General features: G+C 32.8%; 1 long non-coding RNA gene and 2 other non-coding genes across 5 annotated transcripts; all 3 read right to left on the minus strand.

Annotated features, from left to right (window-relative positions):
- Positions 1-1628: 1628 nt before the first annotated feature.
- Positions 1629-1710, minus strand: TRNAS-AGA (transfer RNA serine (anticodon AGA)). The gene has a single exon. It is a non-coding gene; the product is annotated as a tRNA-Ser (tRNA).
- A 2862-nt stretch (positions 1711-4572) lies between these two features.
- TRNAS-AGA (transfer RNA serine (anticodon AGA)) lies at positions 4573-4654 on the minus strand. Its single transcript has one exon. It is a non-coding gene; the product is annotated as a tRNA-Ser (tRNA).
- Positions 4655-4846: 192 nt separating this feature from the next.
- LOC143224348 (uncharacterized) lies at positions 4847-24399 on the minus strand. Of its 3 annotated transcripts, XR_013013348.1 has the most exons (4): positions 24178-24386; positions 18064-18156; positions 8454-8537; positions 4847-5238 (listed from the first exon to the last, which is right to left on the minus strand). It is a non-coding gene; the product is annotated as an uncharacterized LOC143224348 (long non-coding RNA). The 3 variants fall into 3 exon arrangements; XR_013013346.1 differs by lacking the exon at positions 8454-8537 and having other exon boundaries at positions 24189-24399; XR_013013347.1 differs by lacking the exon at positions 8454-8537.
- Positions 24400-25102: the final 703 nt, after the last annotated feature.

A 25102-nucleotide genomic window follows, 5' to 3' on the forward strand; every position in this document is an offset into this window, starting at 1 on the left:
TATTTATTCAATAAGTTCTTATCTTCTTCAGCGTTCAAAGTTCACTTCACTCTACAACAATTAGTATGTTTGAAGAATTATAATCATAAAACTTTTATACTTATTTACCCTACGTAGTATCTCGACATCGTGGAAAGGACGCACATGATGTGTTCGCACGTTTGAAGGTTGTCGTTCAAAAATATTTTCTACAGGAATTTGCAAAACTTTGTTGTGGTGTCCTAACAAATGGCTTGTAGAAGGATAGAATAATATTTTCTTTTAATTGAAAACAAATTAAAACAAAAGATTATATCTGTGTTTTTCTTTCCCACTCACAAGTTTTGACTACATGCCTTTATCAATATATGTACTCAGTCGGTACGTGTATGGCGAGAGTGTATAGACGAAACGAATACTCTTCCCACGTAAAACCGAAGCAAACAAAGAAAGACCAATATCCGTAAGACAAAAGTATTAGAAAGGATAAAAGAAGTCGTTCAATGCAGGTAACTTACCAATAATCGAGCTCAACAAATAAATAAATCTTTATTGCATAGTTTATTTAAGGTTTTGAAATATTGCTTATTAAAATTGAAAGTGGAATTTGTATTTTTATCGTTTGGAAACTCATTTTCTTTATTTTTATCCTTTTTATATTAATATAAAAAATTTGGCGAATGTCTCAAGTCTCGGTCCAACAACCGTTGGGCTTGTTACTTTCACCTCTCACATCCTCCTTTGTTTACGGTTCGATTTTTGTGTGAAGACATCTAGCCTGAGATATAAGTTGCAAAACGATTTCTTTCAGAAAGACAGAATAATTAAAGGAAAAGATAATTTTTAGTGTTACGTTCTGATTTTAAGCGTTCCAGGTTTTATGAGCCGTTCTTTGTCATCAGTAAATGTTACACAGTTACAGTCTTTGCCGAAAACAATACATCGTCTGCTTATGCTTAAATTCATCTTCATCACAATGGATGGGACAGCGAACTTCTGCAAGTATTGTACGTTATATTTTGCTTCAATAGAAAACATGATGGAAAATGCATTTGAGTAATATCAACGTGATGTTTAAACTTGCAATACTTAGTAAGATTAGTGTTTAAAACTTAAATTAGAAATGTGATGACGGCAATTGTGGCCGAGTGGTTAAAACGAAGGATTTGAAATCCATTGGGATACTCCCATGTAGGTTGGAATCCTACCGACTGTGAATGATGTAAGTTTGAATATCCTCAGAGAAGTGGAATCGTTAGCACTATTATTAGTTTCTAACAACATTCCTCTATGAAATTCTTGTCAACTAATTTCAATGAATTCTGCTAGAGTTCAGCGAAATGTTTTAGAGAGAGTAATTGTGACATATTATGGATAACTTTTCATATATACATTTATTGTAAAACGATCAAGTGTTGTATTATTTACCAACTAACTTTTAAAGACATGGACTCTAAGGATTCTTATTATTTAAAAATTACTGGTGTTGGAACATTTAGCAATTATGTTATAGCGTGTGAAGTTTTGGGTACTAAGTATGTCAATTTTTAGTTTAATAGCTGCTCTACTTACGCATATAAAAGTGTCGATTGTTTCCATTCGAAAAAAAAATAAAAAAAAAAAGAAGTAGGCAAAAGTGGTAGATGTTTCGCAGTCGGTAGGATTCGAACCTACGCGGGAAAAACCCAATGGATTTCTAGTCCATCGCCTTAACCACTCGGCCACGACTGCCCTTATTTACTTTTCAAGTGAGCGTTAGTTCTCAGTGGCAAAATAAAATTTAAACATGAATATGTTTTATATACAAGTAATAGAATCATGTGATATATCATTTAACTAAGAAGTGTTTAAAAACCTTATACTATTTGAGCTTTTCTCTCATTTCATTTCACAACACTGAAATATTATGCTCTATTATCGACCACAAATCTAAACCTACACAGTGAAGCAACCCGTGACTAGCGAATGAGTAACGTATATAATTGGTAAAGTGTGGTGTCTTTGCATCCGAGTGTTTTATCTCTTCTTCAAGATTCGATCTATGTTTATGATTACTGACGGTCAGGTTGAGCGTAATTACTTTCTTCTCTCTCAAAATTGTTATTTTGTTTCTCCTGTTACAGAATCCTCGATATAAATCCTTGTTAGGTTGATGAGTCACTCACATTATCTTATATATTGTCACTTGTCTACAGCTATAATTAACATCCCCTTTTTGTGTCTCGTCCAGTTCGTAGGGTAAGATGAACTCGTGTATTTTCACCAACTTCTCTAATTCGTGATCGCACTATCGGTCGGTGTTCACAGTACGGCTCCACCTTAAAGAACGAAAAAATTGACGGTTCTCATCCTAAAAATAAACAAAGGAAAAACGTCTGTGCTGTGAACCTTGTCACAGTTTCTGACTTAGAATATAGTTTTTTAAACACAAACCTTTTCAAACTGAAATCGTGATGTCTCCAATTAATATTCAACCATTCCTTATCAGAGAACGGTCATCCACGAATATGACCTACTTTTACCCAATTGGAATCAAAGTTATAATTCTCGCAAAGGACGTGGGTTGATCGCAAATATTTCGAACGGTCGCACGTCTGTACTACATGAAAGAACATGCTAGTCCTTTGAGCCGTCAAAATATCACTTTTAGATCAATGTAGCCCTAGCCGTGTCTTCGTTCTTGTCTGTAGCTCCAAAAAATGTGACGCTAGACAAAGATAGCCCTTTAGTAACAGAGGAAAAACAATTTCACATCCAGTATTTTTAATAATTTTATCGGCTAAAAGTGGCCTTTAAAACAGCTCTAGTTCGGTTTTACTGTGAGCTCTCTCTTCATATTTATGTTGTCGTGACATTAAAATCATTTCTAAGTTCAAACCCAAGTTCACACGTCTCGTGTTTTAAATTCTTAATGAGCTTTAATAAATAGAAATGATAACTTCTCTTTGGTTTCATCTTCACAATTTAATATTTATTCAATAAGTTCTTATCTTCTTCAGCGTTCAAAGTTCACTTCACTCTACAACAATTAGTATGTTTGAAGAATTATAATCATAAAACTTTTATACTTATTTACCCTACGTAGTATCTCGACATCGTGGAAAGGACGCACATGATGTGTTCGCACGTTTGAAGGTTGTCGTTCAAAAATATTTTCTACAGGAATTTGCAAAACTTTGTTGTGGTGTCCTAACAAATGGCTTGTAGAAGGATAGAATAATATTTTCTTTTAATTGAAAACAAATTAAAACAAAAGATTATATCTGTGTTTTCTTTCCCACTCACAAGTTTTGACTACATGCCTTTATCAATATATGTACTCAGTCGGTACGTGTATGGCGAGAGTGTATAGACGAAACGAATACTCTTCCCACGTAAAACCGAAGCAAACAAAGAAAGACCAATATCCGTAAGACAAAAGTATTAGAAAGGATAAAAGAAGTCGTTCAATGCAGGTAACTTACCAATAATCGAGCTCAACAAATAAATAAATCTTTATTGCATAGTTTATTTAAGGTTTTGAAATATTGCTTATTAAAATTGAAAGTGGAATTTGTATTTTTATCGTTTGAAACTCATTTTCTTTATTTTTATCCTTTTTATATTAATATAAAAAATTTGGCGAATGTCTCAAGTCTCGGTCCAACAACCGTTGGGCTTGTTACTTTCACCTCTCACATCCTCCTTTGTTTACGGTTCGATTTTTGTGTGAAGACATCTAGCCTGAGATATAAGTTGCAAAACGATTTCTTTCAGAAAGACAGAATAATTAAAGGAAAAGATAATTTTTAGTGTTACGTTCTGATTTTAAGCGTTCCAGGTTTTATGAGCCGTTCTTTGTCATCAGTAAATGTTACACAGTTACAGTCTTTGCCGAAAACAATACATCGTCTGCTTATGCTTAAATTCATCTTCATCACAATGGATGGGACAGCGAACTTCTGCAAGTATTGTACGTTATATTTTGCTTCAATAGAAAACATGATGGAAAATGCATTTGAGTAATATCAACGTGATGTTTAAACTTGCAATACTTAGTAAGATTAGTGTTTAAAACTTAAATTAGAAATGTGATGACGGCAATTGTGGCCGAGTGGTTAAAACGATGGATTTGAAATCCATTGGGATACTCCCATGTAGGTTGGAATCCTACCGACTGTGAATGATGTAAGTTTGAATATCCTCAGAGAAGTGGAATCGTTAGCACTATTATTAGTTTCTAACAACATTCCTCTATGAAATTCTTGTCAACTAATTTCAATGAATTCTGCTAGAGTTCAGCGAAATGTTTTAGAGAGAGTAATTGTGACATATTATGGATAACTTTTCATATATACATTTATTGTAAAACGATCAAGTGTTGTATTATTTACCAACTAACTTTTAAAGACATGGACTCTAAGGATTCTTATTATTTAAAAATTACTGGTGTTGGAACATTTAGCAATTATGTTATAGCGTGTGAAGTTTTGGGTACTAAGTATGTCAATTTTTAGTTTAATAGCTGCTCTACTTACGCATATAAAAGTGTCGATTGTTTCCATTCGAAAAAAAAATTAAAAAAAAAGAAGTAGGCAAAAGTGGTAGATGTTTCGCAGTCGGTAGGATTCGAACCTACGCGGGAAAAACCCAATGGATTTCTAGTCCATCGCCTTAACCACTCGGCCACGACTGCCCTTATTTACTTAAGTGAGCGTTAGTTCTCAGTGGCAAAATAAAATTTAAACATGAATATGTTTTATATACAAGTAATAGAATCATGTGATATATCATTTAACTAAGAAGTGTTAAAAACTTATACTATTTGAACTTTTCTCTCATTTCATTTCACAACACTGAAATATTATGCTCTATTATCGACCACAAATCTAAACCTACACAGTGAAGCAACCCGTGACTAGCGAATGAGTAACGTATATAATTGGTAAAGTGTGGTGTCTTTGCATCCGAGTGTTTTATCTCTTCTTCAAGATTCGATCTATGTTTATGATTACTGACGGTCAGGTTGAGCGTAATTACTTTCTTCTCTCTCAAAAATTGTTATTTTGTTTCTCCTGTTACAGAATCCTCGATATAAATCCTTGTTAGGTTGATGAGTCACTCACATTATCTTATATATTGTCACTTGTCTACAGCTATAATTAACATCCCCTTTTTTGTGTCTCGTCCAGTTCGTAGGGTAAGATGAACTCGTGTATTTTCACCAACTTCTCTAATTCGTGATCGCACTATCGGTCGGTGTTCACAGTACGGCTCCACCTTAAAGAACGAAAAAAATTGACGGTTCTCATCCTAAAAATAAACAAAGGAAAAACGTCTGTGCTGTGAACCTTGTCACAGTTTCTGACTTAGAATATAGTTTTTTTAAACACAAACCTTTTCAAACTGAAATCGTGATGTCTCCAATTAATATTCAACCATTCCTTATCAGAGAACGGTCATCCACGAATATGACCTACTTTTACCCAATTGGAATCAAAGTTATAATTCTCGCAAAGGACGTGGGTTGATCGCAAATATTTCGAACGGTCGCACGTCTGTACTACATGAAAGAACATGCTAGTCCTTTGAGCCGTCAAAATATCACTTTTAGATCAATGTAGCCCTAGCCGTGTCTTCGTTCTTGTCTGTAGCTCCAAAAAATGTGACGCTAGACAAAGATAGCCCTTTAGTAACAGAGGAAAAACAATTTCACATCCAGTATTTTTAATAATTTTATCGGCTAAAAGTGGCCTTTAAAACAGCTCTAGTTCGGTTTTACTGTGAGCTCTCTCTTCATATTTATGTTGTCGTGACATTAAAATCATTTCTAAGTTCAAACCCAAGTTCACACGTCTCGTGTTTTAAATTCTTAATGAGCTTTAATAAATAGAAATGATAACTTCTCTTTGGTTTCATCTTCACAATTTAATATTTATTCAATAAGTTCTTATCTTCTTCAGCGTTCAAAGTTCACTTCACTCTACAACAATTAGTATGTTTGAAGAATTATAATCATAAAACTTTTTATACTTATTTACCCTACGTAGTATCTCGACATCGTGGAAAGGACGCACATGATGTGTTCGCACGTTTGAAGGTTGTCGTTCAAAAATATTTTCTACAGGAATTTGCAAAACTTTGTTGTGGTGTCCTAACAAATGGCTTGTAGAAGGATAGAATAATATTTTCTTTTAATTGAAAACAAATTAAAACAAAAGATTATATCTGTGTTTTTCTTTCCCACTCACAAGTTTTGACTACATGCCTTTATCAATATATGTACTCAGTCGGTACGTGTATGGCGAGAGTGTATAGACGAAACGAATACTCTTCCCACGTAAAACCGAAGCAAACAAAGAAAGACCAATATCCGTAAGACAAAAGTATTAGAAAGGATAAAAAGAAGTCGTTCAATGCAGGTAACTTACCAATAATCGAGCATAGTAAATAAATAAATCTTTATTGCATAGTTTATTTAAGGTTTTGAAATATTGTTTATTAAATATTGAAAGTGGAATTTGTCATTTTATCGTTTTGAAATCTCATTTTCTTTATTTTTATCCTTTTTTATATTAATATAAAAAAGTTGGAGAATGTCTCAGCTCTCAGTCCGACAACGGTTGCGCTTGTTACTTTCATTTCTCATATCCTCCTTTGTTTACGGTTTGATTTTTGTGTGAAGACATCTAGCCTGAGATATAAGTTGCAAAACGATTACTTTCAGAAACACAGAATAATTAAAGGAAAAGATAATTTTTACTGTTACGTTCTGATTTTAAGCGTTCCAGGTTTTATGAGCCGTTCTTTGTCATCAGTAAATGTTACGCAGTTACAGACGTTGCCGAAAGCAATACATCGTCTACTTATGCTTAAAGTCATCTTCATCACAATGGATGGGATAGCGAACATTTGCAAGTATTGTACGTTATATTTTGTTTCAATGGAAAACATGATGGAAAATGCATTTGAGTAATATCAACGTGATGTTTAAAATGCAATTCTTCGTAAGATTAGTGTTTAGAACGTAAACTGGAAACGATATCAAAATGGAAGTATTGAAGAACACGAAGGTCATGGAAAGAAGACATCCTTGGATGAAAACACATTAAGGGAAGTAGGTGAGACAGACCAGTACGTGAGCTTGCAGAAAAGTCAGACACAAACAAATCGAGAATCATTGTAAAGACGAAAAAATTGAATAAGTGGGTTCCGCATGAGCTGACTGAAAACAACAAAATCGGCGTTATGATATCTGTAAAGGATAGAACTCCAAAAATGGAACAAATTGGGATTCGAGGTTCACCTTATTCCCCAGACCTTTCCTCTACAGATTTTCATTTTTTTGAAGTACTTTGAAAACTGTTCAACAATAAACTCTTCCAATAAACTCTGCAGCTGCAGAGGAAGCTTTCAGGGAGTTCACTGATTTTAGAAACTCTGATTTCTACAGCAGGGGCATAACTAGCATCATTATATGTTAGCAAAATTATGTTGAAGCAAAGGGTGCTTACTTTGATTAACACGTTTCACAACACTGGTTTAAATTTCACAAAGTCCTCAGTTCAAAAACGACATTTACTTCTGGACAACCTTATACCTTAAATTATAGAACAGCGTTTCGACCTCTTCAAATCATCTTCAGGCTAACAAAAAGAGTTTACACCTTTGTTAACCTGAGGATGACTTAAGAAGGTCGAAACGTTGTTCTGTACTTTATTTTAATAAAAGTGTTAATACCCATACTGACCATGTTGAGATACATTTTTACTTCATGTGGGTTTATCATCACGAATGTGTTATACAAGACCGATACTTTACGACTTCTGTTGCAATAACACCACACTTGATAATTAAACTTCGACAGATTTATTATTTTTTCATTCATAAGGTCTTGAAACGAAATTTTAGATAATTATAATTTTCTTTAAGCTGAGAATGGAATAAAAACTGTGTACAATAACTATTTCTAGCCGCACTAGAAGTGTTTCGTACGAAATTGTTAAACTCCAATATGCATATGTGAGAAGTCAATGATTTATAGCTCACAAGAGACGATAATGAAACAGTCGGAACCTTCTTCCCCTCACCAATATAAAAAATGGGCATTTTTATGCTTCCTCTGATGGTTAATTTTCTTACTGTAGTATCATAGGTTTACAGAAGTTTAGTAAACAATTTGTAACATTTTGTTTTCTAAACCATAATTTTTTACTTACACAGTCGAAGAACGCCCTTGAGGCTTAACATGATGTCGTAATTTCTACCTACGCCTTCTACGACCTCTTTTGTTTAACTTTTTATTGCTCTGTAACTATGCCTGTTGCCTGCAGTGTAGGTGTGTTGCAATTATGTTGTACAAATCTTAGAATAATTATTTGGGATTTATAATTCACTGTTTGTCGCTTTAGGATCTATATTATTACAACTGGGATCAAACACTGGATTTTCATTCCAAACTATTCATAAACAAATACCATCTCGCGTAAACTTACCTGTTTTTCGTTTTTATTCAGTTTCCGAAGTCGATATTGTCAGGGTTCTCTTTTTTTGTCTTAAGTTCTTTGGACTCGGAATCTCTAAAGAGTGTTAGATAGAAAATGTACATCATCTAACCAACTTCAACACTACAGACATGCCAATTACAAATTAAGTTATTCTGCAGTTTCCATGTAGTAATTCCTTAACCTGTGTTCCTGACCTCCTTTCACTGATTTTGTGAAACATCGAACTACGTTATAAGAGTAACGTCCAAACCCCACTATTCGATTAGAGTAGACCAAGAGTTGACGATGAGTACTATTCACTAGCTGCCCTTCCTGTAGTTTATGGGTTCCAGATTAGCGTATTTTAATTTTCAATGGAGTCTATATAAAGTTGCAAGAGCCTGAAATAGCCTGGTGACAAAGGTACTTGACTCGCAACCTGAGGGTGCAACATGGCCAGATGGTTAAGGCACTCGACTCGTAATTTGAGGGTCGTGGGTTCGAATCACTGTCACACAAAACATGTCTGCCCTTTCAGATGTGAGGGCGTTTTAATGTGACGGTCAATTCCACTATTCGCTGGCAAAAGAGTAGCCCAATAGTTGGAGGTGATAACAAGCTGCCTTCCCTCTAGTCTTACACTGCTAAATTAGGGACGGTTAGCGCAGGTAGCTCTCGTGTAGCTTTGCGCGAAATTCAGAAACAAACAAACACCTATGTTCAGTCCTGTGTATGTATATATAAACCTATATTAAGAAAGACATCTATATACAAATTATACCTGCGCTAGCCGTTTCTTATTTTGAATAACAAGAACCGTAGCTGGTCAACAGCATCCACTGCCAACTCTTGGGCTACTCTAACTGAAACATCAGAGGAATTTGACTGTTGCTCTCACATTTCCAAAATCCAGAGTGCGCTTTAGCAGCAACGGGAGTTGTTTTTGTTTTTTTTACAAGTTTACATAACTTCCTACCTGTAACAAAACGTGCCGAACAAAGCCACAAAGTGTCTCTAGTTTCAATATAAAGAACAATAAAAAGAGATCAGACTACTTGTTTTTAGTGCTTGCATTCAAAAACACTAGATTTCTCCATTATTGACACATGTTATCACGAGTACACACAAAAGTTAAATCAGTCAATCCAACAAGGCATGTCGAAGTCATAGATAAACAACCCACAAAACATGTTCATGCTATTCGCAAACAGTCGCCGAAAAATAATTACATTTTATTTCTCATATGTTGGAAAATTGTCCTCGTTGCCATAGAGACAGATAGCAAATTGAATGGATATGCATGTATATATATATATATCCTTCCTTTGCTGTTCGGTCAGCAACACTGGCCTCTAAATAGGTGTAAATTGGTATTTTAAATTTGTTACAGATGGTAGTTTTTTTTTCCTTCTAATTAAACACAGAGCTATCTGTACTCTGCCCACCATCGGTATCGAAACTTGGTATAAGTCCGTGGACATGCCGTTGTATAACTTGGTTCATTCATAGTTGTTGTTTTACAATTGACACTAGATAAATCATTACGAAAACAACTGAAAACAATTTGATTGTTGTTTATTTTAGAGCAAGTCGTTGGAAGTTAAAATATTTTCTAAATGAAACTATTGTAGCAGTTCTAAACTGACTCAAATCATGAAAGTGGCACATTGATATTTTTTGGAATCTGAAACCTACATGAAAATTTCACATGTGCACATGGGTAGCGCGAGGCTTTCATATTCAAAACAGTGCAGTCGTGGGTGTCTTTATATCGGGATATTAGGACTGGACAACTAAAAAAAAAGGTTATTCAAAGTTATAGACCTTTTATCGGTCGGAGATTTATATACAAACTTTCAGAATTATAATGATAATTGTTCTAGTAGCATGTCCGAAACAGAGATTGATCACAGAACAAAACACTAGAGGGACACTCAATAAAGCGTATATCCCCACACACAATAGAAAGTATACCTCCACTACTCAGTAGTGATTATACTTGGTCCTCAAAAAATGCAAAAATGTTTCGTTGTTAAAGAATACGAATCATTTTAAGCAGAACAATAGGGAATACTGTTCTACATATGTCCACCAAGTTTAATCAAAAACCAATTATTTTCCTGACGTATAGAATAAAAATGACGTGGAATATGTTAACATATAGGATTTTGTTTCATGACCTTCCAAAACTAATCACTTCTAAATTGGATCATAGTCCAAGTGTCTGCCAACTTTCGTCCAAGTCTATTCCGTTGGTTTCAAGAAATATTGCTGACAAACACATGCACACAGGAGGTAACAAGGTCGAAAGTACAAAAAAAAAGAGGAATTGTAGTTGTTATTGTTTTGAATTAACCCCAAATCTACACAATGGGCTATCTTTGCTCTGTTCACCAGGGGTACCGAAACCCTGATTTTAGCGTTGTAAGTCCGCAGACCACTGAGCCACTGGGAGTGAAGCTCAAAAGTGAAGTAAAACCGACTAGAATAAGAAATGAATTATAGTCCATGTGACCTGTCTTAGAAATATGTATATGTTAATATATATATATATGCACACACGTGATTGGATGGTATAGGTTTTAATTAATTCATTCAAAATTTAAATTAACGTTTTTTAAGAGTGGCGATTTGTGATATCTTTATAAATTATATTTACAGTTTCTGTATTGTATAATGATCAGAGAAAGTTTATCCGAGGGATAAGTTATTGAAAATGTTGTTTATTTGTTGATAAGCGCAAAGCTGCACAATGAGCCACATGTACTTTGCCCATTGCATTAACAGTTCTTACACTTTTCTCTGGTCCACCAGGTGGCAGTAGCGTCGCAGAAGAAATTATACGATGGTGGTGGTGTCTTGAATTAAGCGCAAAACGACTCAATGTACCATCTGTGCTCTGCCCACCACGAGTATCGAAACCCGGTTTTAGCGTGATAAGTCCGCATACATACCGCTGAGCCACTGAAGGGGTGATTATACGAATTGTGACACTTTTATATGATTTGTTTTCTCACGCAAAGTGTTAACCATCTTTGATCTGTAACTACAGGAAAGGCAGTTATTTAACAGTACTCACTGCCAACTCTTGAGCTACTCTAATCGAATAGGAATATTTGGTAACTTATATAACGCATACAGGGCGCGTTTTTGTGATAAATGAGAGTTAACATAAAAAGAATATGGTTTGTGTAATTAGTTCGATGTTTCACAAAATCAAAGATTAGGAAATTATTAACTGTATTTCGTCAAATAAATTAATTAGAAGTGTGCAGTTTGTAGTAGTGATGTAGATTAGAGAATGTACATTTCCGATCCCTCCGAGGTTCCAGTCCCAGGTATTCAGATAGCCTTGACAATATCGACTCCTGAAACTGAACAAAAACGAAAGGCACACTCATTTACGCGAGATGGTGTTTATTTAAGAACAGTCACGAATAAAAAGTCGGTGTTTAATTCCAGTTTCAATAATATCGATATTAAAACGACAAACAATGATTTATAAAACCCAAATAATCATTCTAAGTTTGTTAAAGCTCTCGACTTGTAATCTGGGGGTCGCAGGTTCAAATCTCCGTCATATTAAACATGTTCGCCCTTTCAACCGTTGGAGCGTTATAATATTTGGATGAATCCTACTCTTCGTTGGTAAAAGAGTAGCCCAAGAGTTGGCAGTGGGTGGTGGTGACTAGCTACCTTCCATCTAGTCTTACACTGCTAAATTAGGAACGACTAACGCAAATAGTCCTCGTATAGCTTTGCATGAAATTCAACTCAAACTTCGTGTAGCTTTTCACGAAAAAGAAATCTAAGACTCGTACAAAATAATCATGACACACCTACACTCTCGGCAACAGGCCTAGTTACAGGGCAATAAAAAGTTAAACAAAAGAGGTCGGAGTAGGCGTAGGTACACACACAATCAATCAAAAAATGTTGTTTTAAAAAACGAAATATTACATTTTCTCTTCTCTTTTAATTGCCTGGCATGGCCAAGCGCGTAAGGCGTGCGACTCGTAATCCTCGGGTCGCGGGTTCGCGCCCGCGTCGCGCTAAACATGCTCGCCCTCCCAGCCGTGGGGGCGTATAATGTTACGGTCAATCCCACTATTCGTTGGTAAAAGAGTAGCCCAAGAGTTGGCGGTGGGTGGTGATGACTAGCTGCCTTCCCTGTAGTCTTACACTGCTAAATTAGGGACGGCTAGCACAGATAGCCCTCGAGTAGCTTTGTGCGAAATTCCAAAACAAACAAATGATATTAACAAGCTCTTCTGAGCTGTCGTAGTTTCTCGGTAGACAATCAATGCAACGTTTCCGGTTTCGGTCATTTTCTTCTTGACGAATAACCTTCTCCTGTACGTAACTAAACATCCTTTCCTTGTCCTTTAGGAGCAGGAACTGTGAATAACGTCATCCGTGACCGAAGCAATTTTCAATATAATTTCACATTCTAAATATTGCTCTTTTAAACAGTAGCGTGAGACGTGTGAAACACACATAAACCATTAATGATATTTACCGGATTTCCGGTGTCAAAACGTCCTCACCGACTTGTATAAGAATAAAGAAAACTGTGCCAGTGTATATGATATTGGTGATTTAAGTTTCATCGTATAAATAACACAAATGACATCAGAACACAATTTTGATATACATTCAATTAATTTACAATTAATCAAATAAAATCAAACAAATTCAAGTATTTTGAAAGACTTGAGACCTACTAGAGTGATTTCTCTGATGATAAGATGATGCTTTTGAGAAAGTCTTTAATTTAAAAGGTTTAATGAATTAACATGAATTTAGAAAATGTTTATCACTGATAAGATTAACAGTAGAGTTGTTTTATGGAGGATTAGACACTTGTTCTGCAAATATTAAGGCTAATTTGTGACACCTTTGCTATTTTTCTTATAAGAGCAAAGAAAATTAGCTTATTAAAATACACTCTACGATTTCAAAAATATCACTTACAGGACCAAAGCCTAGAACTGGTTCTGAAGAAGAATAATCTCTGAAAACTATGACAACTAGCCTTGCAAGAAGGAAACAAGAAACATAAGCAAGTGAATAAGAATAAAATATTGTAACTTAATGTCACTTGTGAGCATGAATGTCAGAAATAAATACCTACTAACTAGTGATGTAAAAAACTTGGAAATGATGATAAAAACTGCAGACAAGAAGTCTAAACACTGAATTCAAAGGGTTGAGAGCAACCTCAAAGGCCAGAACTATAAAAAAAAATGGACAAGGCAAAGCACCTAGATATAAGATAGAGGGATATGAACACCAAACTAAGGATATACCAAAAAAAAAAAATCAGAACAAACACAGAAGGGAAAAATTAAAACTAAAGTAACAAAGATGAAGAGAGGTCTTCATCAAAATAATTGGAGTCAAGATGACAAACATCAGTAAGGAGGTGAAAAGAGAGAGAGAAAGATAGATAAAATAACAAATAGCAGGAAAGAAAAGAAGGAGAAAGAGGAGACCCTAAGGAGAAAAAGAAGATGAAATATAAACTGGTGTGTCAAAAGATGAGTACGACAATACAGATGTGGTACAGTACATAAAGAGATCAGGAAGAAGTAGAATGACTGAAGAGAATTTATAATATACAGTTAAAAAAAAAGAATATCACATACTTGATTCATGAACATAGCAAACACAAAAGTGTCATTTCAATCTCAGAGAGTGAAGCCAGTAACAAAGGCCAAATGTAAACCTCTCCAATAGTTTTGATTTTATGAAATACACATCTTTTTTTTGTATCAATTCAAAACCCATCACACATGCTGTTGTAAGATAAAAATTTTACTCTCTTAAAACTATGTGCAAATTAACTTTGTTTTATTGTTAAAAGGTTTCTCTTAATATAAGTAATAACTTTTGAAACAATTTTTTCATCAATTTACACATAATTTTTGATGATTCTTTTTGGTAAGTTCTTTCACTTCTTCATACAGTTACTTAAACTGATAAGGCCTAATGTACACAACCTACCCAACAGTGACCTTGTCTGTGAAATACCACGTGATATAGTGAAGTGCTGTAAAGTGATTTTTTTCTAATTTATGATGTCTGTATCCTTTGGTAATATCTTCTAACAGGATATTTTACTGGGGTCAGACTATTCATGTAGAGTTAACTCTTTAAACACATCACTGAAAATCTTGGATTTTTATTCTAAATATACTACTTAATATTCTTTACTGATATAATGCATCAGCAAAAACTTAATTTTTCCAGGGAAATTAAATACTTACACATAAAGAACATGAAAACATTCACATCATCAACACATGCTTGATATAAAAAAACTCCAGAAGCTATCAATCTCTGGAGAGTAAACAAAAATAATTCATGTTGGAAAAATCTGATAAATGTATTCATATAAACTAAAATCAAAACAAAACAACTTGAGAAACAAATAAAAATTGAAATACACATCCTTCACACAAATCACAACTGAAACCTCAATTCATCAAATAATTATGATAGCAATCACAGTTTTTTCTCAGGTGCACTATTTCACTAAAATAAGTTATTTGATAAAATAAAAACAAAATCACTGTATTAACCTATTATCACTAATTTTCTTAACATTTTACAATCATCTCAACAAAACATCTGATATATTTACATCTTTTTTCAGCATTCAAAAACTGAAGTACATTTTCTCAAAGTAACTTGCTTTTTCAATGAGTAATGCCACAAAAATAAAAACACTTTGCATATTATTATCCTAAAATTCACTACTCACCCTATTTATAAAATGAAACTGTTCCTGTCCAAAGTATTTACTTTTCACAGGACTATAGTACAGTACATACTGCTAAATATTGGCTGTTTCATAGTTTCAATAAAGTAATTTTAAATTTTAGAATGATAAAGTAAGTTAACATAGGACATTAATGTAAACTCAAGTATTGCTCATGTGGTTCACTCCAGTTATGTAAGGACTGCAAAAATTGAGCCTTTCTTGCTGGTAGGTTAAACTATTAAAAATTATTTCATTAAAAAACCTGGTTTTTCATATGCAAAAGACTTGTAAAGTTTCAAAGTTTAGAATTACACATTAATTAATTTATTAATTTAAAAATAAGTGTTACAACAAAGTTCTTGAATAACAAATTTTGTGTGCCACCTAGTATGTTGATTGCAGCTTTGGTAGATATTAGATGTTTGTGATGTTCAAATATAACAACTATAGTTTCCTATGAATTAAGAACTCAAATTACCAATACTAAAAGCTAGAGTTTAAATTAAGAACTTCCTATCTTTTCTATTCACAAAGTTATTACTAAATTTAACAAATCAAACATTGTGGGTACTGCCCAAATCTTCATTTTTGTAAGTACCTGCTTATGTACACCGACTTCTGAATCTAACATGTGAATAATCATCTGAAATATCAGAATACTTCCCCCACATGGTTTACTCAGTCTTCAAAATTATTTGTCTTGCATCTCAATAGGAAGGGGAAAATGAAAATGTCATCCAAAAAAACAGTACTTCTTTTGTATTTATTACCCAAATACAGATCAGTTAGTAAGTCTGGTAAGTCACAGTGGAATGCTGCAATATTGATCAAGTAATTGGCAATTCTTACTTATTTTAAAATGTATATATAAAACCTAAAAAGATCATTTTGTTTCATATCTTCCAAATGTAAAATATGATAAAGCTTAGCAAATTTAAATACATTAAAACATCCAGGTATTAAAGTTCATAAATAATAAAACTGAAATTTCTGTTTTATTAGATTTTAATATACATTTAGTCAGACCAAATAAAGTTAAACCTACATTACTTTAGATTCTAAAATTACATAAAAATACTGTAAAAATACAGGTTTTATTCCAGCAATAAAAAACTATAACAAAGGAAATGTCAATTATTGTAAGTAATGGTCTGAATTACAAACAACTTTTAAAGAAATAATACAATGTTATTAAAACAAAAAAAGAGAGACAGAGAGAACAAGTATTAATCAATGTGTAATCAATGGTAATTCCATTTAATGTCAACAGAAAATTAAAAGCTTTCAAGCAATGACAGTATAAACAGACCAACTTGATGTCAACAAACTCGTTCCTGTGAATACCAACATGGCCAGTTATCCAGAAAAACTGGATGTGAATAGAAGATAGAAGAAAAATAGGCCAGCCAGTGTTGAATATTGCGGAAATAAGGTGAGAATTAACACAAAGCAATTCTCTGACCAGTAGAGAGTGAAGAGAGTTGGTGTAAATAGAACATTGAGTGTACTGTGTAGCTTCTATATCATCCAGAACAAAAGAAATGCCATATAACATGACAGTGAACACAGAAACTGTAGAGGGGATATTGTACAGAAACCACCTAGCTACAACAAACCATGGCAAATCCAATAGACTTAACTGATTTCAAACCATCTGTATAATTGGGAATGGAAGAATGGTTCAAAATATGTTTGGCAATGAAAATAGTACAACCAAATGGAAGTATCAACCTTCCTCAGATGACTCAGAGAAAGGTAACAGGCAGAGGTGGTATTAAAACATAGTGTGGTGGGCTGATCGATGGACAAAACAATGTCAATCTATGACATACTGAACTCAGTCAGCTTCAACTAAATATGAAGACCAAAGGGAAGAATGGCAGAATGTATATTCCCAAAAAGTATAACCAGTGGAACCCAGTGTATAGACTCTGAACTGGAGACATATGGAAAGACCCTGTTCAAGGCTGAAGTCTCAGATGGTGAATAGGGTACAGCATCTTCAAGGCCAAGGTCCTGGCAGAAACTTAGATAAGAGACAAATAGTTCATTTTGAACAAAAAATCAATCTGCTCCACAAGTGGTGGAAGAAGGGATCTGGATGTTGAAGATGTTCAGTGCCGTTGTACACTTTGTATTTCAGTCGGTTGGTTAAGTTTTACTACTGTGTATATTTGACAATTATATCATTATATTGGGTCAGAAAGGCATTGTAAAGTAATAAAATCAAAAGCAGCCAAACAGGAAATGTTTATAAAACTGAAGCTGTGCTAAAATAAATATTGTAATTGCATTTTCAGAATCTGCAGTTATTTTGTACATCCAACATTTGTTTCACTACTTTCATTGCAGTTGGTGTTATGGTGGAGAAGATAAGAGAGCAAGTTTAAAGTTCTATGAAAAATAAATAAAATGATATTCATTTAGATGGTATTATAAGTAAGGTAAATTAAACATAAAAACCATGAAATGAGCACAATTAATTTTATTCTCAGCATGAAAAATCACACTTTACACAGAATTACTTGACAGAGAATTCATAAATTAATGGATAAATGTTTTATGAAAGTAATTTACTGATAATATAATTTCAGTTAATAAATGGCTTGTAACTTTTACATAAACATTTGCCAAAACTCATGATAATACACTTTGTATATTTAAAACATTTCAGTAGTTTATGTAGTTTCATGTTTATATGGAGATTATAGAACTGGTCAGAATGACCAAGCACATATACAGGTTTAATAGAGTAAAATTTAATTGATAATGGAATATGTATGTGGATCACAATCAGTAGCCTAAATGTTTTAGTTTGAAGTACATTTTTTAAAATTCTTTAGATACACTTACCATTTTAAAAACTTCTAGTAAGCCTAATTTTCTTTTCACTTTTGATAAAACACCACCAGTGACTTCATCAGGAAATCTACTCTTGATTGGATGCTGTAAAAAATTACTTTTTCTAAATTTACTTGCTACAGTTAATTTTAAACATGAGTGAGAAATAAAATCAGGGAGAATGTTTATAATACATAATATATAGTTTGTTTTCAATGTCCCAAAACTAATATTTTGCTAAAATATAGTTTACTGCTAATTATTTGGTATTGGATACTTTTGTATTAAGAGGTTAATTACCTCAGATACATTTCAGTTACATTGTTAACCATACTGTTGGCAAGTCTTTCTACAATTTTATATCTTTATTGAAGAAATTCTAATAAAAAAATAAATTTTATAATCTTAAAATCCTTTTCTATGGGAAAAGATTAAACATAGAAAATCTTAGTGATTTACATAAAAAAACATAATTAAAGAAAAAGTTATTAATTCAAATTCTGTTAAACTTTTATGAAACAAAAAGTAACTTCTGAATTACAAGGTGACAAGTGCCTCTAGGATCAAACTACTTCATGAGAAAGATAATCAATATATCTTGCTCTGATCCACCAAGTACTTATGAAGTAGTATACAACTTTGGTTTTCTTACACAAGAAGGAATAGTGATGTATAAAGGACTGTTCAGAGTGATGCAACTTAAACTGATTATCAAATAAAAAAGAGAAAGTTATCTTTCTATTCAAGTCACTAGTTGGTCCTCAATAGTCTTCACTTGAAATATTGTGTGTGCTTTGTCTGAGTAATGACACTGATTTGTTGCAAATTGTTCACACAACAGCTACTAAAATTACTACAGGGATGGAAAGGCTATATTAAGATTTCTTCAAAAAAGAGTAACAGGCAGGGTTTTCAGTATGTTTAAGAGTAAGTGAGTGATACTAATGAATCAGGCAGGAAATCCTGTTAGTGTACTATGTTGTGCTGGCTTGTGATTCTGCACCACATTTTAGGCACAATATCTTGAGGAAGATCCAGAGACATGCTCCCCCAGAAATATTTAAAATCAGAAACACCATTATCTCCATTTTCTGGTCTTTTTTAAAATAAGGGTATAAAAAGTGATTAAACTTGCAATGAACATGTGATTTAGCATTTTCTGCATTAGGTGTAAAACATCTTTTCATAAATGTCATAACTTTTCTCCTTTTGTAATGTGAAGAAGCCTTTGAAGTAGGCAAAACTCTTTGGTAAATATAGTTTTTTGGGGGGAGTGGGTGGGGTGGTTTGATTTACTGACTGAATACAAAACAACATGACTGTATTTAATTTCATATGAATGAGCAGAGAATGCCCATTAAGCACATACTACTGACCATACAATCTACATCACATTTTCTCTCTCACAATAAAGTATTTAAAATTACTTTAAAACATATTCCTTTAATTAAAAACATGAAAAGTTCAGTTAAAATAATGTTGATGACTGAAATTTTACAAAATAAAAAAGCTTGTTGACAAGAAATGTACAAAACCAAAGAAACTAGATGGAATTAGGTAGATTCTTTGTTTTCAACTGAAATATGTGATCGACTTACCTGGCAACTTATGAAAAGCATGTTAACAGCATTAAAAAAAAAGAAGAGAGAGAATAAATTTTATTGAAATATATAAAATATTCAGGAAGGATGAATGTGTTGTGATTTCTTGTGATATATCTAAAAACCAAAGGATAAAAATATACAAGTTTAGGATTTTAAAAAGACATACTAGATTTCAGGTAAGACCAATTTTATACTCTTAACAAGGTGTCATGCATAAACAATAAATTATCACTAGCATTAGTGTACAGCAACACCTTGCAAGATAGGAATAGACTCCAAGGGTGCATACAGTGGCAAAGACAGGGTGGGCACATGCTATTCGACCAACAATGTCACCCCTACATGTGCTCGTCTATCACACAGCCTGTCATTTCTGTACAAAAAAAATGCTGAAAGGTGACTGTATTGGCAGGTTTCTAAAATATTTCCTGTAAGGAAAGACATGCAGAATGGTAGGAAGCAATCTGTGTTCTGATGTCATCCAGATTACAACGTAAACCTCGACAGTTCCATTGTATCAAGTTGGACATTATTATTCATGTGCAGGTAAGTTGGGTGGAGAACCCTTCTGTTTTCGACCATGTCTTTTTTTCTTTACTGTCTTTATTTAAGGGAGGTCTGTCAGCCTCCATGGATCCTGCCCTGGGTCGATTGGGTAGGTCTATGCTGTTTAAAGAGGATTCCAGCAACTGAGGACAAAAACAAATGATCCTTTTGCATCTTGTGGTGGGAGAAGATGATGCATCCAAAGAAATGCCTGTACCCAGAACCAGAGGAAGTGGATCTTGGGATTTGCTGGAATGTATGTTAGGGACAGAGATGTATGTTAAGTTGATTCATCAACTTTTTTTAACAATGCAGGTCAAAATACTTTTCATTTGGTTTGAGAATGATTCTTTGGAGGCACAGAGATATCTGTCTACACTCCCACTGCAGTTGTGGGATGACGTGCAGCAGCATACATCTGAGATGAAGTGCTGGACAGCAATTTTCAAGCCTCAGGATAAGTAATGTTATGAATCATTTTCAAATGCTGCATCTCTTTTTCTTCTAACTATTCTGGGCAAGAACAAGCACAGTTCAATGAACCACAAGATGACGTCTTTGAGGGACCGAAACACTGACACTGGAAATATCTGAAAGGGTTTGTAATGTATGGCTATACCCTGCAATTAAGATAACCTGCCTTGATTGTGGCAGGTTGACGTGATAATGTAAATATCAGAATAAGAATATGTTACACTCATACTGGTGGAGGGTTGTTGAATGCTAATTTGCACATGTGCACGAGAAGGAAATCATATGAAAAATAGCTATAACTGTGAAAAAGGGTGGGTAATTGCACTGGAATTTCAATGTGTGTTTTTTCAGTAAAACTTTACGTGTTATGTTATTTTCCCCATTCTAACTCTACACCTCATATACCGTGAAAAGAAAGCATATTGCCCTTTTATTTTCAAGAATGACTCCATGACACATTTGGCTATCTTAAACAGCTTTAAGCCCTTAACAATATATGTATATTTATGCTTAAATTTTATTGCTCTTTGAACTGTGTCTAACTAATGATATCACCACACAAGTTGTGAACCACTTTGTAAACATGTAGCTTACATTACCTGAAGAAATTATGTAATGCATTGGTTACTAATGAGCAGATCATAGGAAAACTTTTTTTTATTATTATTTATTTTACCTAATCTAAAACTTATATTTTATTTACCTTTATAACAATAAATAATACACATGAAAACTAGAGATATAGTACTTACCTGGGTCTTTTTTTATCAACTCTTAATTAAAACTATTACTATAATGGTATCACTGCACTAAATGATTGTTAGTTAATCAAAAATGCAACAATGAATACAAAATAACATGCTAAAAGCACATATTGTTCTAGGACTATCAAAATTTCTCTGGCTTTCTTACTATTTAATAAGACCCAATAAAATTTAGCTAAACTTGCCAATGTGTTTCCTGTGGGAATAAAATTTGCACTGGAAGCAAAATAGACAAACTCCTGTACAGAAAATGATGTAATATAATATTTGATTTCTTTTGGTTAAAAGTAATATAATTTTAAATATCAAAAGAACTAAATTTTGGAAACTTGTAAAGAGAAAACGTTATGTATGGGTATGACTAAAGGAGCTTGATTTTCTAGTTTATAGCTCTGTAACCAAATAATATTGAAAGCTATAACAAGTTATACTTTATCTGAGTAATAACAATATTATAATGAGTGACTTATGTTAAATTTTGTACTTTTTGGAGAAGTGGTCAATAAATAAGAAAAGGAAAATACTTAAAGGCAAATATCACAATACTGACACAATGGAAAATTGAAGACATTTTAAATGTTGTCTTATAAAATTAGGAAATTAAAACTATAATTTCCAAATTTATATTACAAGCTAAGTTTTGTTGCCAAGTTTACTTACCATTATAATAAAAGTAATTATATTAAATTTTGAATATAACTCAGTGAACTCTCATGACATGCCTCTAGCAATATGATTAATGTAAATATGAAAGAACAAAAGCCCAAGCACTGACCCTCAGTTACTCCACAAATAACAAGGGTAGAGTTTAATTAAGGCACTCAAGTGATCAATGTTTTGTGAAAGTTTAAATAGTCTTAAACCAGGTGCTTTGCATGCAAACCATAAATATGTAAAAGGTCACTGATCATGTGAGTACTTAATTCATATACTGAACTTTTAGAAAAACATGCCATTCATATACCGGTTGTCTTTATTTGTAATTACTTTCACTTTCATTTCTGTCGTAGATTATCTAATGTTTCCAGCTGTTATTTCATTCAGTTGATCCAAAATAACAGTTCTTTTCTAATGAATGATAAGACTGAGACGAAATGTATTTTCAAATAAAGTAGGAATTTCACTTTTTTTTTTCCCAACATTTTACTTATGTTTATTCATTCTAAATTTTAAGTTTCTTTTTGTTTGATCTATGTAAACAAAAAAACTATAGCATGCCAAAATTCCATCAGTAACAGTAATTTACTAGTATTCTTCAGCTTTCCTCACTACCAAAGTTAGAATAAGTTGAATAAATTTTATTAAACAATGTTTATACCTCATCTCCTCTATTTAAAAAAAAAATCATACATTACCATCTACATGACACACTTCTACACTATTCATTACAATTTTTCAAGATTAAAACATTTGCCAAACACTATCCTTGATAAAAACATTGTTTCAAAGTTTAGCAATATCAAACTTATTAAAAGTAACTTCTCCCTGATCCTTCAAATTCACGTATTCTGTTTACTATGACTATATCTAAAGAAAGTCCTAGTGTTAATTGTACTTCTTCAGTCACCCTTAATACCATCAAAATTTCAGGTTTAATGTTCAGGTATTTTGTATTAGCCAAGAAAGTTTACATTCAGATATCTTGTCCCTAAAGCAAATAAAGGATCAGCATGTTTAGTAACAGGGATTCAAACCTACAACCTGTATATTAGAAACTGAGTGCACATGCCTAAACCACCAGTTAACATGTTAATTCTACTATTATGTGCCAAATAAACTGTTAGTTTATTGAATTATGTAAAATTATCCAAGGGATTAGTAGGATAAAGGATTAATTTTTTTGCTATATTGTGGACACAATAGGACAAGAGTGCATAACATTAAAATTTAAAAAACAATGGCAAGATACCAGCAAAACTTATTTTTATATTAGTGTGATTGGTTTATGAAATTAGTTATTGTAAGCACTAGTGCAGGTCAGTACTTACAGAGAACTTAAAAGAGGAATCAATGTTTTCTTTCTGAATAAAATCTCTACTTTCTCAGAAAAGGATATTTAAGGACAGCCTTGTAGGAACAAATGACACCTCATTGTACTTATTTTATGCTTTTAATAAACTATTTGATAAGTTACACATTTCATAGCTTTAAGCCACCCAAAATGTTACTTTAAACTGAGTAACTATTCAATGTATTATGTTTATTTCTAAATTCCATCTCTTTTCTGTATTAAGTCATCTACATCATTTCTTCACACATGTTAAACTGAAGATGAAAAAAGTCAAAAACAATATTCACTCATTATTAAATGGCAGGAATATGAAAATGTATTTAAATTAAAACACACATATAAAAAGACAATCTCAGTTTCTATTAAGCCTTATTCAAAACTTAGATAATTTAAACTGAAACAAATTACATTCACTTGCTTTACTTAATTATTAATAAAGACAATTTAAATTCCAGGACTCAATAAATAAGTCAGAGTGTGGTATGTGAGTAACATGGAAATTTTGGTCTATTTATACATACATATATATAAGTATCACTATTCATTTTCGTGAGTGTTGCTTTTTAATTACCTTAACATGCTAATAAATAAATGCTGGTTAAATGAAACTGCTGAACGGAACCAATAATTTTTTCAACAAACTGAATGACAAGCAACTTGAAATGTTTATACTTTTTAAAGTTACATGAATCTAAGCAGATACTAAATACTATAGAAATTAACTTACTTTCCACTTACAAGAGTGTCCTCACACATTCAAAATCACAGAATCTTGACAGATGGTTCAACTCACATAGACAATGCCCAGCTTGTTGAAGCTTGTTTCTGTCTGTGCAGATAGTCATGACACAACACCACTGATATAATACAAAATTCTGCTTTACCACATGTAAGAAAGGAGTGTATTATCCAATGTAAACTTTTAGATAGGCTAGAATCATGATTTATCTGGATGATTACCTAAAACACAGCATTTAAACATAAGGTACATCTCAATACAAGTACTTGTTTATAAAAACTTATTCTACATTTTCAAAGATTTTCTAGCTCAAAAAAGTTTTCTCTCAATGATCCCTTCACTTACTCTGAATATGTCGATGAATATTGTGTAGAAGACCAAAGTTATAAAATAACAGGTCATGCACTAATTAATATATATTAAATGGAAAGTTATTTATCTGTCTCCTTTTCTGAAAAAAATATAATACTTTCTGTTTACCTTAAAGAAAAAATAAAGACACTGAAATATAACTAGTTTACTTTTACCTTTAATCCACACATGAATTTTAAATACTTTCACAAAAAGACACAACATACAATTTGTTCACTAGCACATACTGTTACTCAGTTTTTTAAGTTTGGTGTTAAATCTTTCTTATACAATATTTAAATAATAATTGCATACAAACAGAGGCTTTGAAGAAGTTTGATTTTTATTTTGTTTTTGTTTGATAAATGTAAAAACACTATCAACGTTAAGTTTGCACTTTGCTGAGCCAATTTTCCATCCCAAAGAGCTGCGGAATGCTCTACACAAGTCATAGTTATTCACCAATTTAATATCGTATCTCTGTAACAATACAGAAATAGTGAAAATTTTGTTTACAAGGAAGTTTTGTAAACAAGTTTACCAACATGAATTCAAATGTCCT

The sequence above is a fragment of the Tachypleus tridentatus genome, chromosome 8, assembly GCF_004210375.1.
Source record: "Tachypleus tridentatus isolate NWPU-2018 chromosome 8, ASM421037v1, whole genome shotgun sequence".
NCBI lineage: Eukaryota > Metazoa > Arthropoda > Merostomata > Xiphosura > Limulidae > Tachypleus > Tachypleus tridentatus.